The following is a 13,432-nucleotide window of genomic DNA, read 5'->3' as shown; positions in this document are numbered from 1 at the left end:
TTATACGATTAATCTGAATCCATGCGAGAAAATAGGTCTTTGCGGTTTTTTTTTATATCGTAAAGTCTCAATGGTAACTGCAATCGAGGCGAAACAAGAGACGTTTCGATCGAGATTCGAAAGTGAACGCAAAGATGGAGGTAGGGTGAGCAGAAACAAGCCAAGGAGTTTTGGATGAGGTTTACTTGTTTTTGTCGTAAAATCTCAACGGAAACTCCGATTGAGACGAAACCAAAAGCGTTTCGATGAGAATTAAAAGGACAACGCAAAGGAGGAGCCCTTTGAGGCCTGACAGGTTGCTATAGCGAGTGAGGATGTCATCTCGGTCGCTATAGCGAGTGGAAGGGAGCCGAGACGAGTCCCACTTGTTTTCGTCGTAAAATCTCAACGGAAACTCCGATTGAAACGAAACGAAAAGCATTTTGAACAGGATTCAAAGGAGAACGCAAAGGAAGAACCCTTTGAGGACTTACAGGTCGCTACGTAGCGACTGACAGTCTGACAGGTCGCTACGTAGCGAATGGAAGCAAGCGAAGAAGCGTCCTACTTGTTTTCGTCGTAAAATCTCAACGGAAACTCCGATTGAGACGAAACGAAAAGCGTTTCGACGAGGATTCAAAAGAGAACCCAAAGAAGGACCTTTCTGAGGCCTTACAGGTCGCTACGTAGCGACTGACAGTCTGACAGGTCGCTACGTAGCGAGTGGAAGCAAGCCGAGACGAGTCCCACTTGTTTTCGTCGTAAAATCTCAACGGAAACTCCGATTGAGACGAAACGAAAAGCGTTTCGACGAGGATTCAAAAGAGAACCCAAAGAAGGACCTTTCTGAGGCCTTACAGGTCGCTACGTAGCGACTGACAGTCTGACAGGTCGCTACGTAGCGAGTGGAAGCAAGCCGAGAAGATCCCACTTGTTTTCGTCGTAAAATCTCAACGGAAACTCCGATTGAGACGAAACGAAAAGCATTTCGACGAGGATTCAAAAGAGAACCCAAAGAAGGACCTTTCTGAGGCCTTACAGGTTGCTACGTAGCGACTGACAGTCTGACAGTTCGCTACGTAGCGAGTGGAAGCAAGCCGAGAAGATTCCCACTTGTGTTCGTCGTAAAATCTCAACGGAAACTCCGATTGAGACGAAACGAAAAGCGTTTCGACGAGGATTCAAAAGAGAACCCAAAGGAGGACCTTTCTGAGGCCTTACAGGTCGCTATGTAGCGAGTGGAGAGTTGGCTTGAGCTCGGTCACTACGTAGCGACCGAGCAGTGTGTGTGCTCGATCGCTACGTAGCGACCGAGCAGCGTGTGCGTGCTCGGTCGCTACGTAGCGACCGAGCAGTGTGCGTGCTCGGTCGCTACGTAGCGACCGAGCAGTGTGCGTGCTCGGTCGCTACGTAGCGACCGAGCAGTGTGCGTGCTCGGTCGCTACGTAGCGACCGAGCGGCGTGTTCGTGCTCGGTCGCTACGTAGCGACCGAGCAGCGTGCGTGCTCTGTCGCTACGTAGCGACCGAGCCGTGTGAGTGCTCGGTCGCTACGTAGCGACCGAGCAGCGTGTGTGCTCGGTCGCTACGTAGCGACCGAGCAGCGTGTGCGTGCTCGGTCGCTACGTAGCGACCGAGCCGTGTGAGTGCTCGGTCGCTACGTAGCGACCGAGCAGCGTGTGTGCTCGGTCGCTACGTAGCGACCGAGCAGCGTGCGTGCTCGGTCGCTACGTAGCGACCGAGCAGCGTGTGTGCTCGATCGCTACGTAGCGACCGAGCAGCGTGTGCGTGCTCGGTCGCTACGTAGCGACCGAGCAGTGTGCGTTCTCGGTCGCTACGTAGCGACCGAGCTGTGTAATCGTTTTGTTGTGTTTCCTTTTTCCGCGATTAACGTAGGGGTTTTTCAGCGGTTTTTTTGGGAGAACAAGTTTTATCCTTCCGAAATGTTTTCGGAAACGTGTTTTGGTAAAACCCTTATGCATCGAGATTTGTTTACGAGGTTTTGATAAGATTTATCGTTTCCCTTCTTGTTTACAGGGAGGAATCGCGAGCTTGTTTTAGTGCTCTTCCTGTGGCGGAAGGTCGCGACTAAGTTTTCGATTTTGTTGAAAACTACGGCGTTTGCGTAAGCGTTGGCCATAGGAGCAGTCAGTGCTGCGAGTTTGTCTTTCATATATCCAAACATCGTTTCGATCAAGCGTTTTGTGGCCATGAGTAAGAGTAATCCGTAACCCCCCCTCCTTCTAGCGCCAAACTGTGGGAACCGAAATTCGCACTGTCGATTTCCGTTTAAATAAGGAAACTAGGAAAACCCTAATTTCCCAGAGGTCCCGGATCTCTGCGAGAGCCAACGACAAGTGATCGAATATATGCGGAAATCATGAAAAGATAACAAACGAGTTTAGAGAAAACAGTAGATCTTATTTCGAGTCCGCGTAAGAGCGTTGCGATCATTACAAGAGAATACAAAGGCTTTGGCCGCAGGGGCCGTCAGCGAGTTACCTAGTTCTAGCAACATAAAACCCTAATCCTAGTTGAGTCGCAGCTCGATAACAAAGGACGAAAAAGATATCTAAAAGGCTTAGATTGATTTCGGACTGAACCTTGTTAAAGGCTGCCTACGTACCCCTTTCGAGGATCAAGCCGAACGTAGTTCAATTGATAGAGCTGGACAAGAGATCGAACTGCCTGGGCGAGTTCGTCTAGTAATTGAGTGCCAGTCATAGAAACCGAACTTGTCGAGAATAAGCCTAAAGTTTCTAAGTGCAGAGAATTCCGAATCTAAAAAGTTCTCCCTCTTGCTCCTCGCCTAGGACTCCTTATATACTAGCTCCAAGGTCGGTTTACGCTTTTACTCTTCTGCCCTTAAGCCGTCATAGCATAAAAATGGAGATATTCCATTTTTCCCGATCTTCACAATTATCTTCAAAACTTCCGTATTTATCCGCGGAAACTTGACATTTATCCTTCCTTGTAGACCAAGCGTAAACCAGGCTGTGGTTTACGGGCTTTTGATTAGGAAAATCGTAGGATGGGCCTCGAGTCGTGTTTTAGGTCCCTTTGGGCCGTCTTCCGACTCGACACGTTTACTACGAGTTTTCCGCGGTTTCTAATCCGCGAAGTTTGATCGATGAATTAGAATGGCGGGAAACATGGACTGAGCTTGCTACGGTCTTCGGGAGATAGCATTCGAAGGTTTTGACGAGAATGCAAGAACTGGTGTCGTATTGACGTTCGGAAAGGTTCAATCGCTACACAGCGACCGAACTTTGGCTCGAGCCCGGTCGCTTCGTAGCGACCGAGCGGGACGAGCGCTCGGTCGCTACGTAGCGACCGAGCTTGGCTGAGCTCGGTCGCTACGTAGCGACCGAGCGGGACGATCGCTCGGTCGCTACGTAGCGACCGAGCTTTGGCTCGAGCTCGGTCGCTACGTAGCGACCGAGCGGGACGATCGCTCGGTCGCTACGTAGCGACCGAGCTTTGGCTCGAGCTCGGTCGCTACGTAGCGACCGAGCAGGACGATCGCTCGGTCGCTACGTAGCGACCGAGCTTTGGCTCGAGCTCGGTCGCTACGTAGCGACCGAGCGGGACGATCGCTCGGTCGCTACGTAGCGACCGAGCGGGACGATCGCTCGGTCGCTACGTAGCGACCGAGCAGGACGATCGCTCGGTCGCTACGTAGCGACCGAGCTTTGGCTCGAGCTCGGTCGCTACGTAGCGACCGAGCGGGACGATCGCTCGGTCGCTACGTAGCGACCGAGCTTTGGCTCGAGCTCGGTCGCTACGTAGCGACCGAGCGGGATGATCGCTCGGTCGCTACGTAGCGACTGAGCTTGGCTGAGCTCGGTCGCTACGTAGCGACCGAGCGGGACGATCGCTCGGTCGCTACGTAGCGACCGAGCGAGACGGATGCTCGGTCGCTACGTAGCGACCGAGCTGTGTGCATGCTTGGTTGCCGCGTATCGATCGAGCTTGGCTTGTCCGCGGTCTGATTTCCATACTCGAGCTTGTCCGCGGCCGATTTGGATACATGTCCGTTGCCTTCGGACAATCGGTATTTAGTGGTTCGATTGAGATTTGGACGATATTTTACTGCAAGGCTGTTCGTAAAGATATCTTTACGAAGATTACTTTTCGTAAAAACGGTTATGCTGATTTTTACGGATTTTCAGACATTGATTCCGTCGTGACCGATTTTGACCCCAACACTCATTCAGCTCCAAGCTAGTGTCATTTAGCTCACTCAGATCATCCAGCTCCAGAGTAGTGTCACTTAGCTCACTCAGCTCATCTAGCTCAAAGTAAGTGTCACCTCGTCCAGCTCGTCCAAAGTGGATTCTAGCTCGACCATATGTCTTCAAATGTGAAGTTGGACGGGAAAGACAAGCCCCAGTATGGTCAGATCGGTCATCTGGCCATGGTTCCAGCCAAAGCTCCTTTCCGGACGTATGCGGGACTATCAAGTACACTGCACGGTCAGTCTGTCCGGTACGGTGAAAAACATGAACCTCGGTTGAAATGTTCAGAACGTTCTGATCTCCAGGCTGGTTAGGGTCCATGTACTGATCCGTGGACCGCGGTCTATCACACAGGACGTCCGTGGCTGTCCATCAGTACACATATCAGCACGTTGGTCCTTGGACTCAGCACGCTGACCCTTCCCGTGGACTGTTCGCGTGATTTTGGCCCACATGGGCTGTCTGTTCAGTACACACAAGACGTATGTGGGTGTCCACCAGCAGACACAAGACGTCCGTGGCTGTCCGTGTGTGTCCATCTGTGTCCGTCAGCACACCCATGACGTCTGTGGCTATCCATCAGTACACATATCAGTACACATATCAGCACATTGGTCCTTGGACTCAGCACGCTGGCCTTTCCCGTGGACTGTTTGGGTAATTTTGGCCCACGTGGGCAGTCTGTTCAGTACACACAGGACGTCCGTGGGTGTCCGCCAGCACACACAGGACGTCCGTGGCTGTCCGTGGCTGTCCGTCAGCAAACACAAGACGTCTTGGCTGTCCGTGTGTGTCCGTGTGTGTCCGTGGGTGTCCGCCAGCACACACAGGACGTCCGTGGCTGTCCGTCAGCACACACAGGACGTCCGTGTGTGTCTGTCAGAACACACATGACCTCCATGTGTGTCCGTGTGTGTCCGTCGGCACACACAGGACGTCCGTGGCTGTCCATCTGTACACATATCAGCACGCTTGTCCTTGGACTCAGCACGCCTGTCCTTGGACTCAGCACGCTGGCCCTTCCCGTGGACTGTTTAGGTGATTTTGGCCCACGTGGGCTGTCTGTTCAGTACACACAGGACGTCCGTGGGTGTCCGCCAGAAAACACATGACGTCTGTGGCTGTCCGTCAGCACACATAGGACGTCCGTGGCTGTCCGTGTGTGTCCGTGTGTGTCCGTCAGCACACACAGGACGTTGGTGGCTGTCCATTAGTACACATATCAGCACGCTGGTCCTTGGACTGAGCACGCTGGCCCTTCCCGTGGACTGTGTGGGTGATTTTGGCCCACGTGGGCTGTCTGTTCAATACACACACGACGTCCGTGGGTGTCCGCAAGCACACACAGGACGTCCGTGGCTGTCCGTGGCACATAGAGGATGTCCGTGGCTGTCCGTGTGTGTCCGTGTGTGGCCGTGGGTGTCCGCCAGCACGCACAGGACATCCGTTGCTGTCCATCAGCACACACAGGACGTTCGTGTGTGTCCGTCGGCACACACAGGACGTCCGTGTGTGTCCTTGTGTGTCCGTCAGCACACACAGGATTTCCGTGGCTGTCCATCAGTATACATATCAGCACACTGGTCCTTGGACTCTGTAAGTCCCGATCCCGGCCGCCTAGGCCGCGGTCGATGCCTCACGTCGCTCGGTTTACTTCCTTGTCGAACCTTTTAATTTTTGCCCTTTATTTATAATATCGCCTAAAGACGAGGGCTAACTTAGACCTTAGTTAAAGACTTCCCTAGTCATTAATAGCCTAGATCCTTTCATTAGATACAAAGGAAATTATTCTCTCGTTAACCATTGGTCTAAAACCAATCTAACACTTGTCTGGTCGAATCACCTTAGCCTTGGTCAATTTACTCAACTACCAATTAGCTTAAAGGTCAATCCTAAACCCAAACCAAGCTATACGATTCTGAGGTTCCATTCCCCTAAACCATTCTATCTAGATCTACATAAGTAAATGCTAGATCATACTTTTGCCACATCTTTGGAGCTTATTAGGTAATCGGTCCTCCATTGACTCAAATTGCTCTTACTTGACAGCTGGACCATGATCAATCAATGATCTTACTTATGGTCCTTATCTTGACTCCTGCATCAAACAGCTCCCCTAGGTACTTAGTCATTCAACCAACCATCCCGACAGACATAAGTAACCTTTGAGAAGTCTATGAAAGGAAAAGGATATACATCTGGCCTTTCTCAGATCATGCACAATCCGAAATCCTTTTGCCTTATAGGCAATAGTACCAAGTCCATATTCTGGACTGACAAAGCTCATTAGATCCTAATTCAATCAACCAACCATCCTCACATGACTTGGAACTCATGAGTCATAATCTGGTCTGATCGGCCTTGGGACTTAACCTAGACAACATATATGATTTGTTCATACCAACCGATGCATTCATTAATCAGGTTAGGACCGACACCTTGAACCATCATTCAGAGGTCAGGTCGTCCATACTCAACCATGATCAGATCTTACACGGCCTTCCTTGAACAATCACACTTAGGCTCAGTATCTATGGTCTACGACACATAGTACTAGCCACACACTTCGTCATAACTCTCAGTCAATCTCGAAGCTGTCAACACCAAGGTTTATATCTAGAAGCATCACATCAATACTCTTACTCCAGCAGCGTGATTATCCATACTGGTGTTCGGCCATCGAACCATCGTTATGAAACATGATCCAACCACTAGACTTGATAAGCCATCGTCCACTTAGCATGTACTGATATAACCGGCCTTCCATTGCCATCATGTGGGTCTACGCCCTACATAAGGCATATGGCGCCTATCCTACTCGCCAACCCGAGGTTGATTGTAAGATATCCTACTTAGCCTTTGCGGCTAGAACCATCCAACCATAGTCGGATCGTCCATAGTCCCGTCTAACCGTCTGGTTGAGATCTAGGTGCGATCGGCCACTAATAAGTCCAGCCCAAAGGCTCACGGACCTTCTTACCTGATCCAACCCAAAGCCTGGATCCATACCACATAGTAAGGCCCAAGCCCAAACCAGATTGCCTTGCAACCGATCAGACCTTGCTACGTAACACTCCGGTTAAACTAACTGTCCGTTCGTTCGACTATGCAGCTGCGGACTGTCCACTTGGTTCGGCCTAAGCCTTGAACCATTGGCACTGTTTAGAAAACACACCCTTTGGGAACTAGTACCCTTTGGACACACGTGCCTCTTGGCAACTCATGACCCTTGGCAACTCGCACCCATTCAGATGTTCCAACCGTTCGACCTAACCGTCTCCGTGCATGTGTCCGGCCTATGGCCAAAGGACCACGCCTTAACCTACAAAAGTCATGAACCATTGTGACTGTTCAGGGAAGGGTTTCAACCGTTCAGAACAGAACCGAACCTCCCCTATCCAATCGGATCACCTGAGGCCGGTATAGACCATGCACGCGCCTAACTCGACGGTTATGGACCGCGACCGCATTACTCAACCAGAACCACGGTTATAACCAATCCCAACATATCCACAAGGCCAAGACAATGTACAGAAGGAGTAGAAGAAGAATTAGATGAAAATTATAAGAAGAATGGGACACAATCTAAACGCCCATGGCTAGACCGGTTCGGACTGCCCGATGGTCTTAGCCGATGAGTCGGTTGTTACCCCACTGACCCTATTGGATTGAACCACGGCTTTGTAGTCCTTATCCAGACCTTTCTCTATACCCTGGGTATTCATAACCACACGGCCTCCTCTCTCCTAAACTGTTCTCCTTGCCGGAGGTACTAAACCACCACAACCGACCCTTTTCTGGCCGATCTCTCTCTCTCCCTTTCTATTTAGCCTATGCCTTTGGTTTCTCACGAAACTGATTGAATGCCTTGATCTCTGGTCGTGCATCCTTTATATAGGCAACCAAAGGTCATGTGCGAAGAGCCACATCCCTTCGAAGCATCCTTCTGGGACATATCTTGTCCATCGATTACAATCAACGGTCCAGATCTTACCTGTTCGGATATAGAAGGCTCCAGACCTTCTAGGCACGTCCAACCCAAGCCCAGACTTGGTACTCAAGCCCACGGCCTGCCCACAAGAGACCAACGACTCATGGACCACATGGCTGGACCTCATGGCCTGCCACTTATCCGGACCCGGACCATCGGCCCGAAACCCGAACAGTCCGTCAAGCTGAGATAAGCTGACTCCCAGCTGCCTCAGCTGATTGAGCTAGTAGCCCAGCTAGTGGAGCTGACCTAGTAGTGGCCGAGCTGGAGTGAGCTTAACCTAGCTTGGTTGAGCTAGTCGAGCTACCCGTTCACTTCGTCCAGCTAGCATCCTGACGTCCTTAACCCTCTATCTTGGCCATGGAACGCCTTCTTTAAGGTCCTAAGACCAGCTGGTAAGTTTCCTCGAACCATGGCTTTCCCGACAATCCTATCCAGGATTGGGGGTGTGACACACTCAGCACGCTGGCCCTTCCCGTGGACTGTTTGGGTGATTTTGGCCCACGTGGGCTGTAAGTTCAGTATAGACAGGACGTCCGTCAGTGTCCGCCAGCACACACAGGACGTCCGTGGCTATCCGCCAGCACATGCAAGACGTCCGTGGCTGTCCGTGTGTGTCCGTCAGCACACACAGGATGTCGGTGGCTGTCCATCTGTACACATATCAGCACGTTGGTCCTTGGACTCAGCACGTTGACCCTTCCCGTGGACTGTTCTGGTGATTTGGCCAACGTGGGCTGTCTGTTCAGTACGCACAGGACGTCCGTGGGTGTCCGTTAGCACACACAGGACATCCGTGGGTGTCTGTCAGCACACACAGGACGACCGTGGCTGTCTTTGTGTGTCCGTGTGTGTCTGTCGGCACACACAGGACATCCGTGGCTGTCCATCAGTACACATATCAGCACATTGGTCCTTGGACTCAGCATACTGCCCCTTCTTGTGGACTGTTCGGATGATTTTGGTCCACGTGGGCTGTCTGTTCAGTACACTCAGGACGTCTGTGGGTGTCCGTCAGCAACCACAGGACGTATGTGTGTGTCCGTCAGCACACACATGATGTCCGTGGCTATCCGTGTGTGTCCGTCAGCACACACAAGACGTCCGTGGCTGTCCATCGGTAGACATATCAGCATGTTGGTCGTTGGACTCAGCACGCTGACCCTTCCCTTGGACTGTTCGGGTGATTTTGACCCATGTGGGCTGTTTGTTCAGTACACATAGGACGTTCGTGGGTGTCCGCCACCACACACAGAACGTCTGTGGCTGTCCGTGTGTGTATGTGTGTGTCCGTCTGTGTCCGTAAGTGTGGGAACCGAAATTTGCACTGTCGATTTCCGTTTAAATAAGGAAACTAGGAAAACCCTAATTTCCCAGAGGACACGGATATCTGCTAATTACCACACGTCAAGCAATCAGAACACCAGAATAACAACGATAAAGAATAAGAAATCGAAAAAGAGAGCAAAGAAGATCTTATTCCAAATTTGCGTATGAGCGTTTACAACAAGGTATAAGCCTGGGCTCGAGAGCTGTCGGCGAGATTCCTAGTTCTAGCAACCCTAAGACGGCTAAACCAAATTGAGTCGCAGCTCGAAATAACAAAAACAGAAAATTGCCTAAATTGCTCTAAGTGCAAAGTTTGCTCTGAAAAAATCCTCCTCCATGCTCCTCACCTAGGACTCCTTATATACTAGCTCCAAGGTCGGTTTACGCTTTTCTCTTCTGCCCTTAAGCCGTCATAGCATAAAAATGGAGATATTCCATTTTCCCGATCTTCACAATTATCTTCAAAACTTCCGTATTTATCCACGGAGACTTGACATTTATTCTTCCTTGTGGGCCAAGCGTAAACCGTGCTGCGGTTTACGGTCTTTCGGTTAAGAAATCGTTGGATGGGCCTCAAGTCGTGTTTTAGGTCCCTTTGGGCCGTCTTCCGACTCGACACGTTTACTACGAATTTTCCGCGGTTTCTAATCCGCGAAGTTTGATCGATGAGTTAGAATAGCGGAAAACCGGACTGAGCTTGCTACGGTCTTCGGGAGATAGCATTGAGGATTGACAAGAATGCATGGATTGATGTCTGTCGATGTTCGGAAGAGTTTCGCTACACAGCGACCGAACTTCGGCTCGAGCCGGTCGCTACGTAGCGACCGAGCTTTGGCTTTCGGTCGCTACGTAGCGACCGAGCGGGATGACGCTCGGTCGCTACGTAGCGACCGAGAATAGCGGAAAACACGGACTGAGCTGCTACGGTCTTCGGGAGATAGCATTCGAGGATTTGACAAGAATGCATGGATGATGTTGTCTGTTCGGAAGAGTTCAATCGCTACACAGCGACCTCCGAACTTCGGCTCGAGCCCCTGGTCGTACGTAGCGACCGAGCTTTGGCTTGAGCTCGGTCGCTACGTAGCGACCGAAGCAGGATGATCGCTCGGTCGCTACGTAGCGGACCGAGCTTTGGCTTGAGCTCGGTCGCTACGTAGCGACCGAGCGGGATGATCGCTTGGTCGCTATCGTAGCGACTTAGCGGGACGATCGCTCGAAAAGTACCAAAAGACCTAAACCGCAGGATTGACGAGAATGCATGGATTGATGTCTGTCGATGTTCGGAAGAGTTCAATCGCTACACAGCGACCGAACTTCGGCTCGAGCCCAGTCGCTACGTAGCGACCGAATGGGACGAGCGCTCCAATGCTATCTCTCAAAGACCGTAGCGTAAACCGTCGGACATCCGTATTTATCTGGATGCTATGTGGCGTAAACCGTCGGACATCTCGATTCTTTCTTCCGTAAAGCTTTTTCGTAAGGAAGAATCTATTTCGAAAAGTACTCTTAGAGGATTCTTATTTTCTTCCTCGGACGTTTTTAATGTTAAATTTGTCATAACCGTTTTTGACCCCAACAGTAAGCACACAGAGAACGTCCTTGGCTGTCCATCAATACACATATCAGCACGATGGTACTTAGACTCAGCATGCTGGCCCTTCCCGTGGACTGTTCGGGTGATTTTGGCCCACGTGGGCTGTCTGTTCAATACACACAGGACGTCCGTGGGTGTCCGCCAGCACACACATGACGTCTGCGGCTGTCTGTGGCTGTCCGTGTGTGTTCGTGTGTGTCCGTCAGCACACACAAGACGTCGGTGGCTGTCCGTGGCTGTCCGTGTGTGTCCGTCAGTACACACAGGACATCCGTGGCTGTCCATCAGTACACATATCAGCACGCTGGTCCTTGGACTCAGCACGCTGGCCCTTCCCGTGGACTGTTCGGGTGTTTTGGCCCTGTGGGCTGTCTGTTCAGTAAACACAGGATGTCCGTGGGTGTCCGCCAGCACACACAGGACAGCTGTGGCTATCCATGGCTCTCTGTCAGCACACACAGGACGTCCGTGGCTTTCCGTGTGTGTGTCCGTGTGTGTCCGTCAGCACACACAGGACATCCGTGGCTGTCCATCAGTACACATATCAGCACGCTTGTTCGTGGACTAAGCACGCTGGCCCTTCCCGTGGACTGTTTGGGTGATTTTGGCCCACGTGGGCTGTCTGTTCAGTACACACAGGACGACTGTGGGTGTCCGCCAGCACACACAGGACGTCCGTGGCTGTCCGTCAGCACACACAGGAAGTCCGTGGCTGTCCGTGTGTGTCCGTCAGCACACAGAGGACGTCTGTGGCTGTCCATCAGTATACATATCAGCACGCTGGTCCTTGGACTCAGCACCCTGGCCCTTCCCGTGGACTGTTCGGGTGATTTTGGCCCACGTGGGCTGTCTGTTCAGTAAACACAGGATGTCCGTGGGTGTCCGCCAGCACACACAGGACATCTGTGGCTATCCATGGCTGTCCGTCAGCACACACAGGACGTCCGTGGCTATCCGTGTGTGTCTGTGTGTGTCAGTCAGCACACACAGGACGTCCGTGGCTGTCCATCAGTACACATATCAGCACGCTTGTTCGTGGACTCAACACGCTGGCCCTTCCCGTGGACTGTTTGGGTGATTTTGGCCTACGTGGGCTGTCTGTTCAGTACACACAAGACGTCCGTGTGTGTCCGCCAGCACACACAGGACATCTGTGGCTATCCATGGCTGTCCGTCAGCACACACAGGAAGTCTGTGGCTCTCCGTCAGCACACAAAGGAAGTCTGTGGCTGTCCGTGTGTGTCCGTGTGTATCCGTCAGCACACACAGGACGTCCGTGGCTGTCCATCAGTATACATATCAGCACGCTGGCCCTTCCCGTGGACTGTTCGGGTGATTTTTGCCCACGTGGGCTGTCTGTTCAGTACACACAGGATGTTCGTGGGTGTCCGTCAGCAACCACAGGACGTCCGTGTGTGTCCGTCTGTGTCCGTCAGCACAAACAGGATGTCCGTGGCTGCCCATCAGTACACATATCAGCACGTTGGTCCTTGGACTCAGCACGCTGGCCCTTCCCGTGGACTGTTCGGGTGATTTTGGCCCACGTGGGCTGTCTGTTCAGTACACACAGGACGTCCGTGGGTGTCCGCCAGCACACACAGGACGGCGGACACCCACGGACATCCATGGCTGTCTGTGTGTGTCCGTGTTTGTCCGTCAGCACACACAGGACGTCCGTGGATGTCCATCAGTACACATATCAGCACGCTGGTCCTTGGACCAGCACGCTGGCCCTTCCCGTGGACTGTTCGGGTGTTTTTAGCCCACGTGGGCTGTCTGTTCAGTACACACAACACTTCTGTGGGTGTCCGACAGCCCACACAGGATGTCCGTGTGCCTATCCGTGGCTGTCCGTCAGCACACACAGGACGTCTGTGGCTGTTTGTGTGTGTCCGTTTGTGTCCGTCAGCACACACAGGACGTCTGTGGTTGTGCATCAGTACACATATCAGCACGCTTGTCCTTGGACTCAGCGCGCTGACCCTTCCCGTGGACTGTTCGGGTGATTTTAGCCCACGTGGGCTGTCTGTTCAGTACACACAGGACGTCTGTGGGTGTCCGCCAGCACACACAGGACGTCTGTGGCTGTCTGTGGCTGTCCGTCAGCACACACAGGACGTCCATGGCTGTCCGTGTATGTCTGTGTGTGTCCGTGTGTGTCCGTCAGCACACACAGGACGTCTGTGGCTCTCCATCAGTACACATATCAGCATACTGGTCCTTGGACTCAGCACGCTGGCCCTTCCCGTGGACTGTTTGGGTGATTTTGGCCCATGTGGGCTGTCTGTTCAGTACATACATGA

This window comes from Brassica rapa, unplaced genomic scaffold, assembly GCF_000309985.2.
Source record: "Brassica rapa cultivar Chiifu-401-42 unplaced genomic scaffold, CAAS_Brap_v3.01 Scaffold0559, whole genome shotgun sequence".
NCBI classification, from domain to species: Eukaryota; Viridiplantae; Streptophyta; class Magnoliopsida; order Brassicales; family Brassicaceae; genus Brassica; species Brassica rapa.
Note: the sequence above shows the minus strand (reverse complement) of the source record.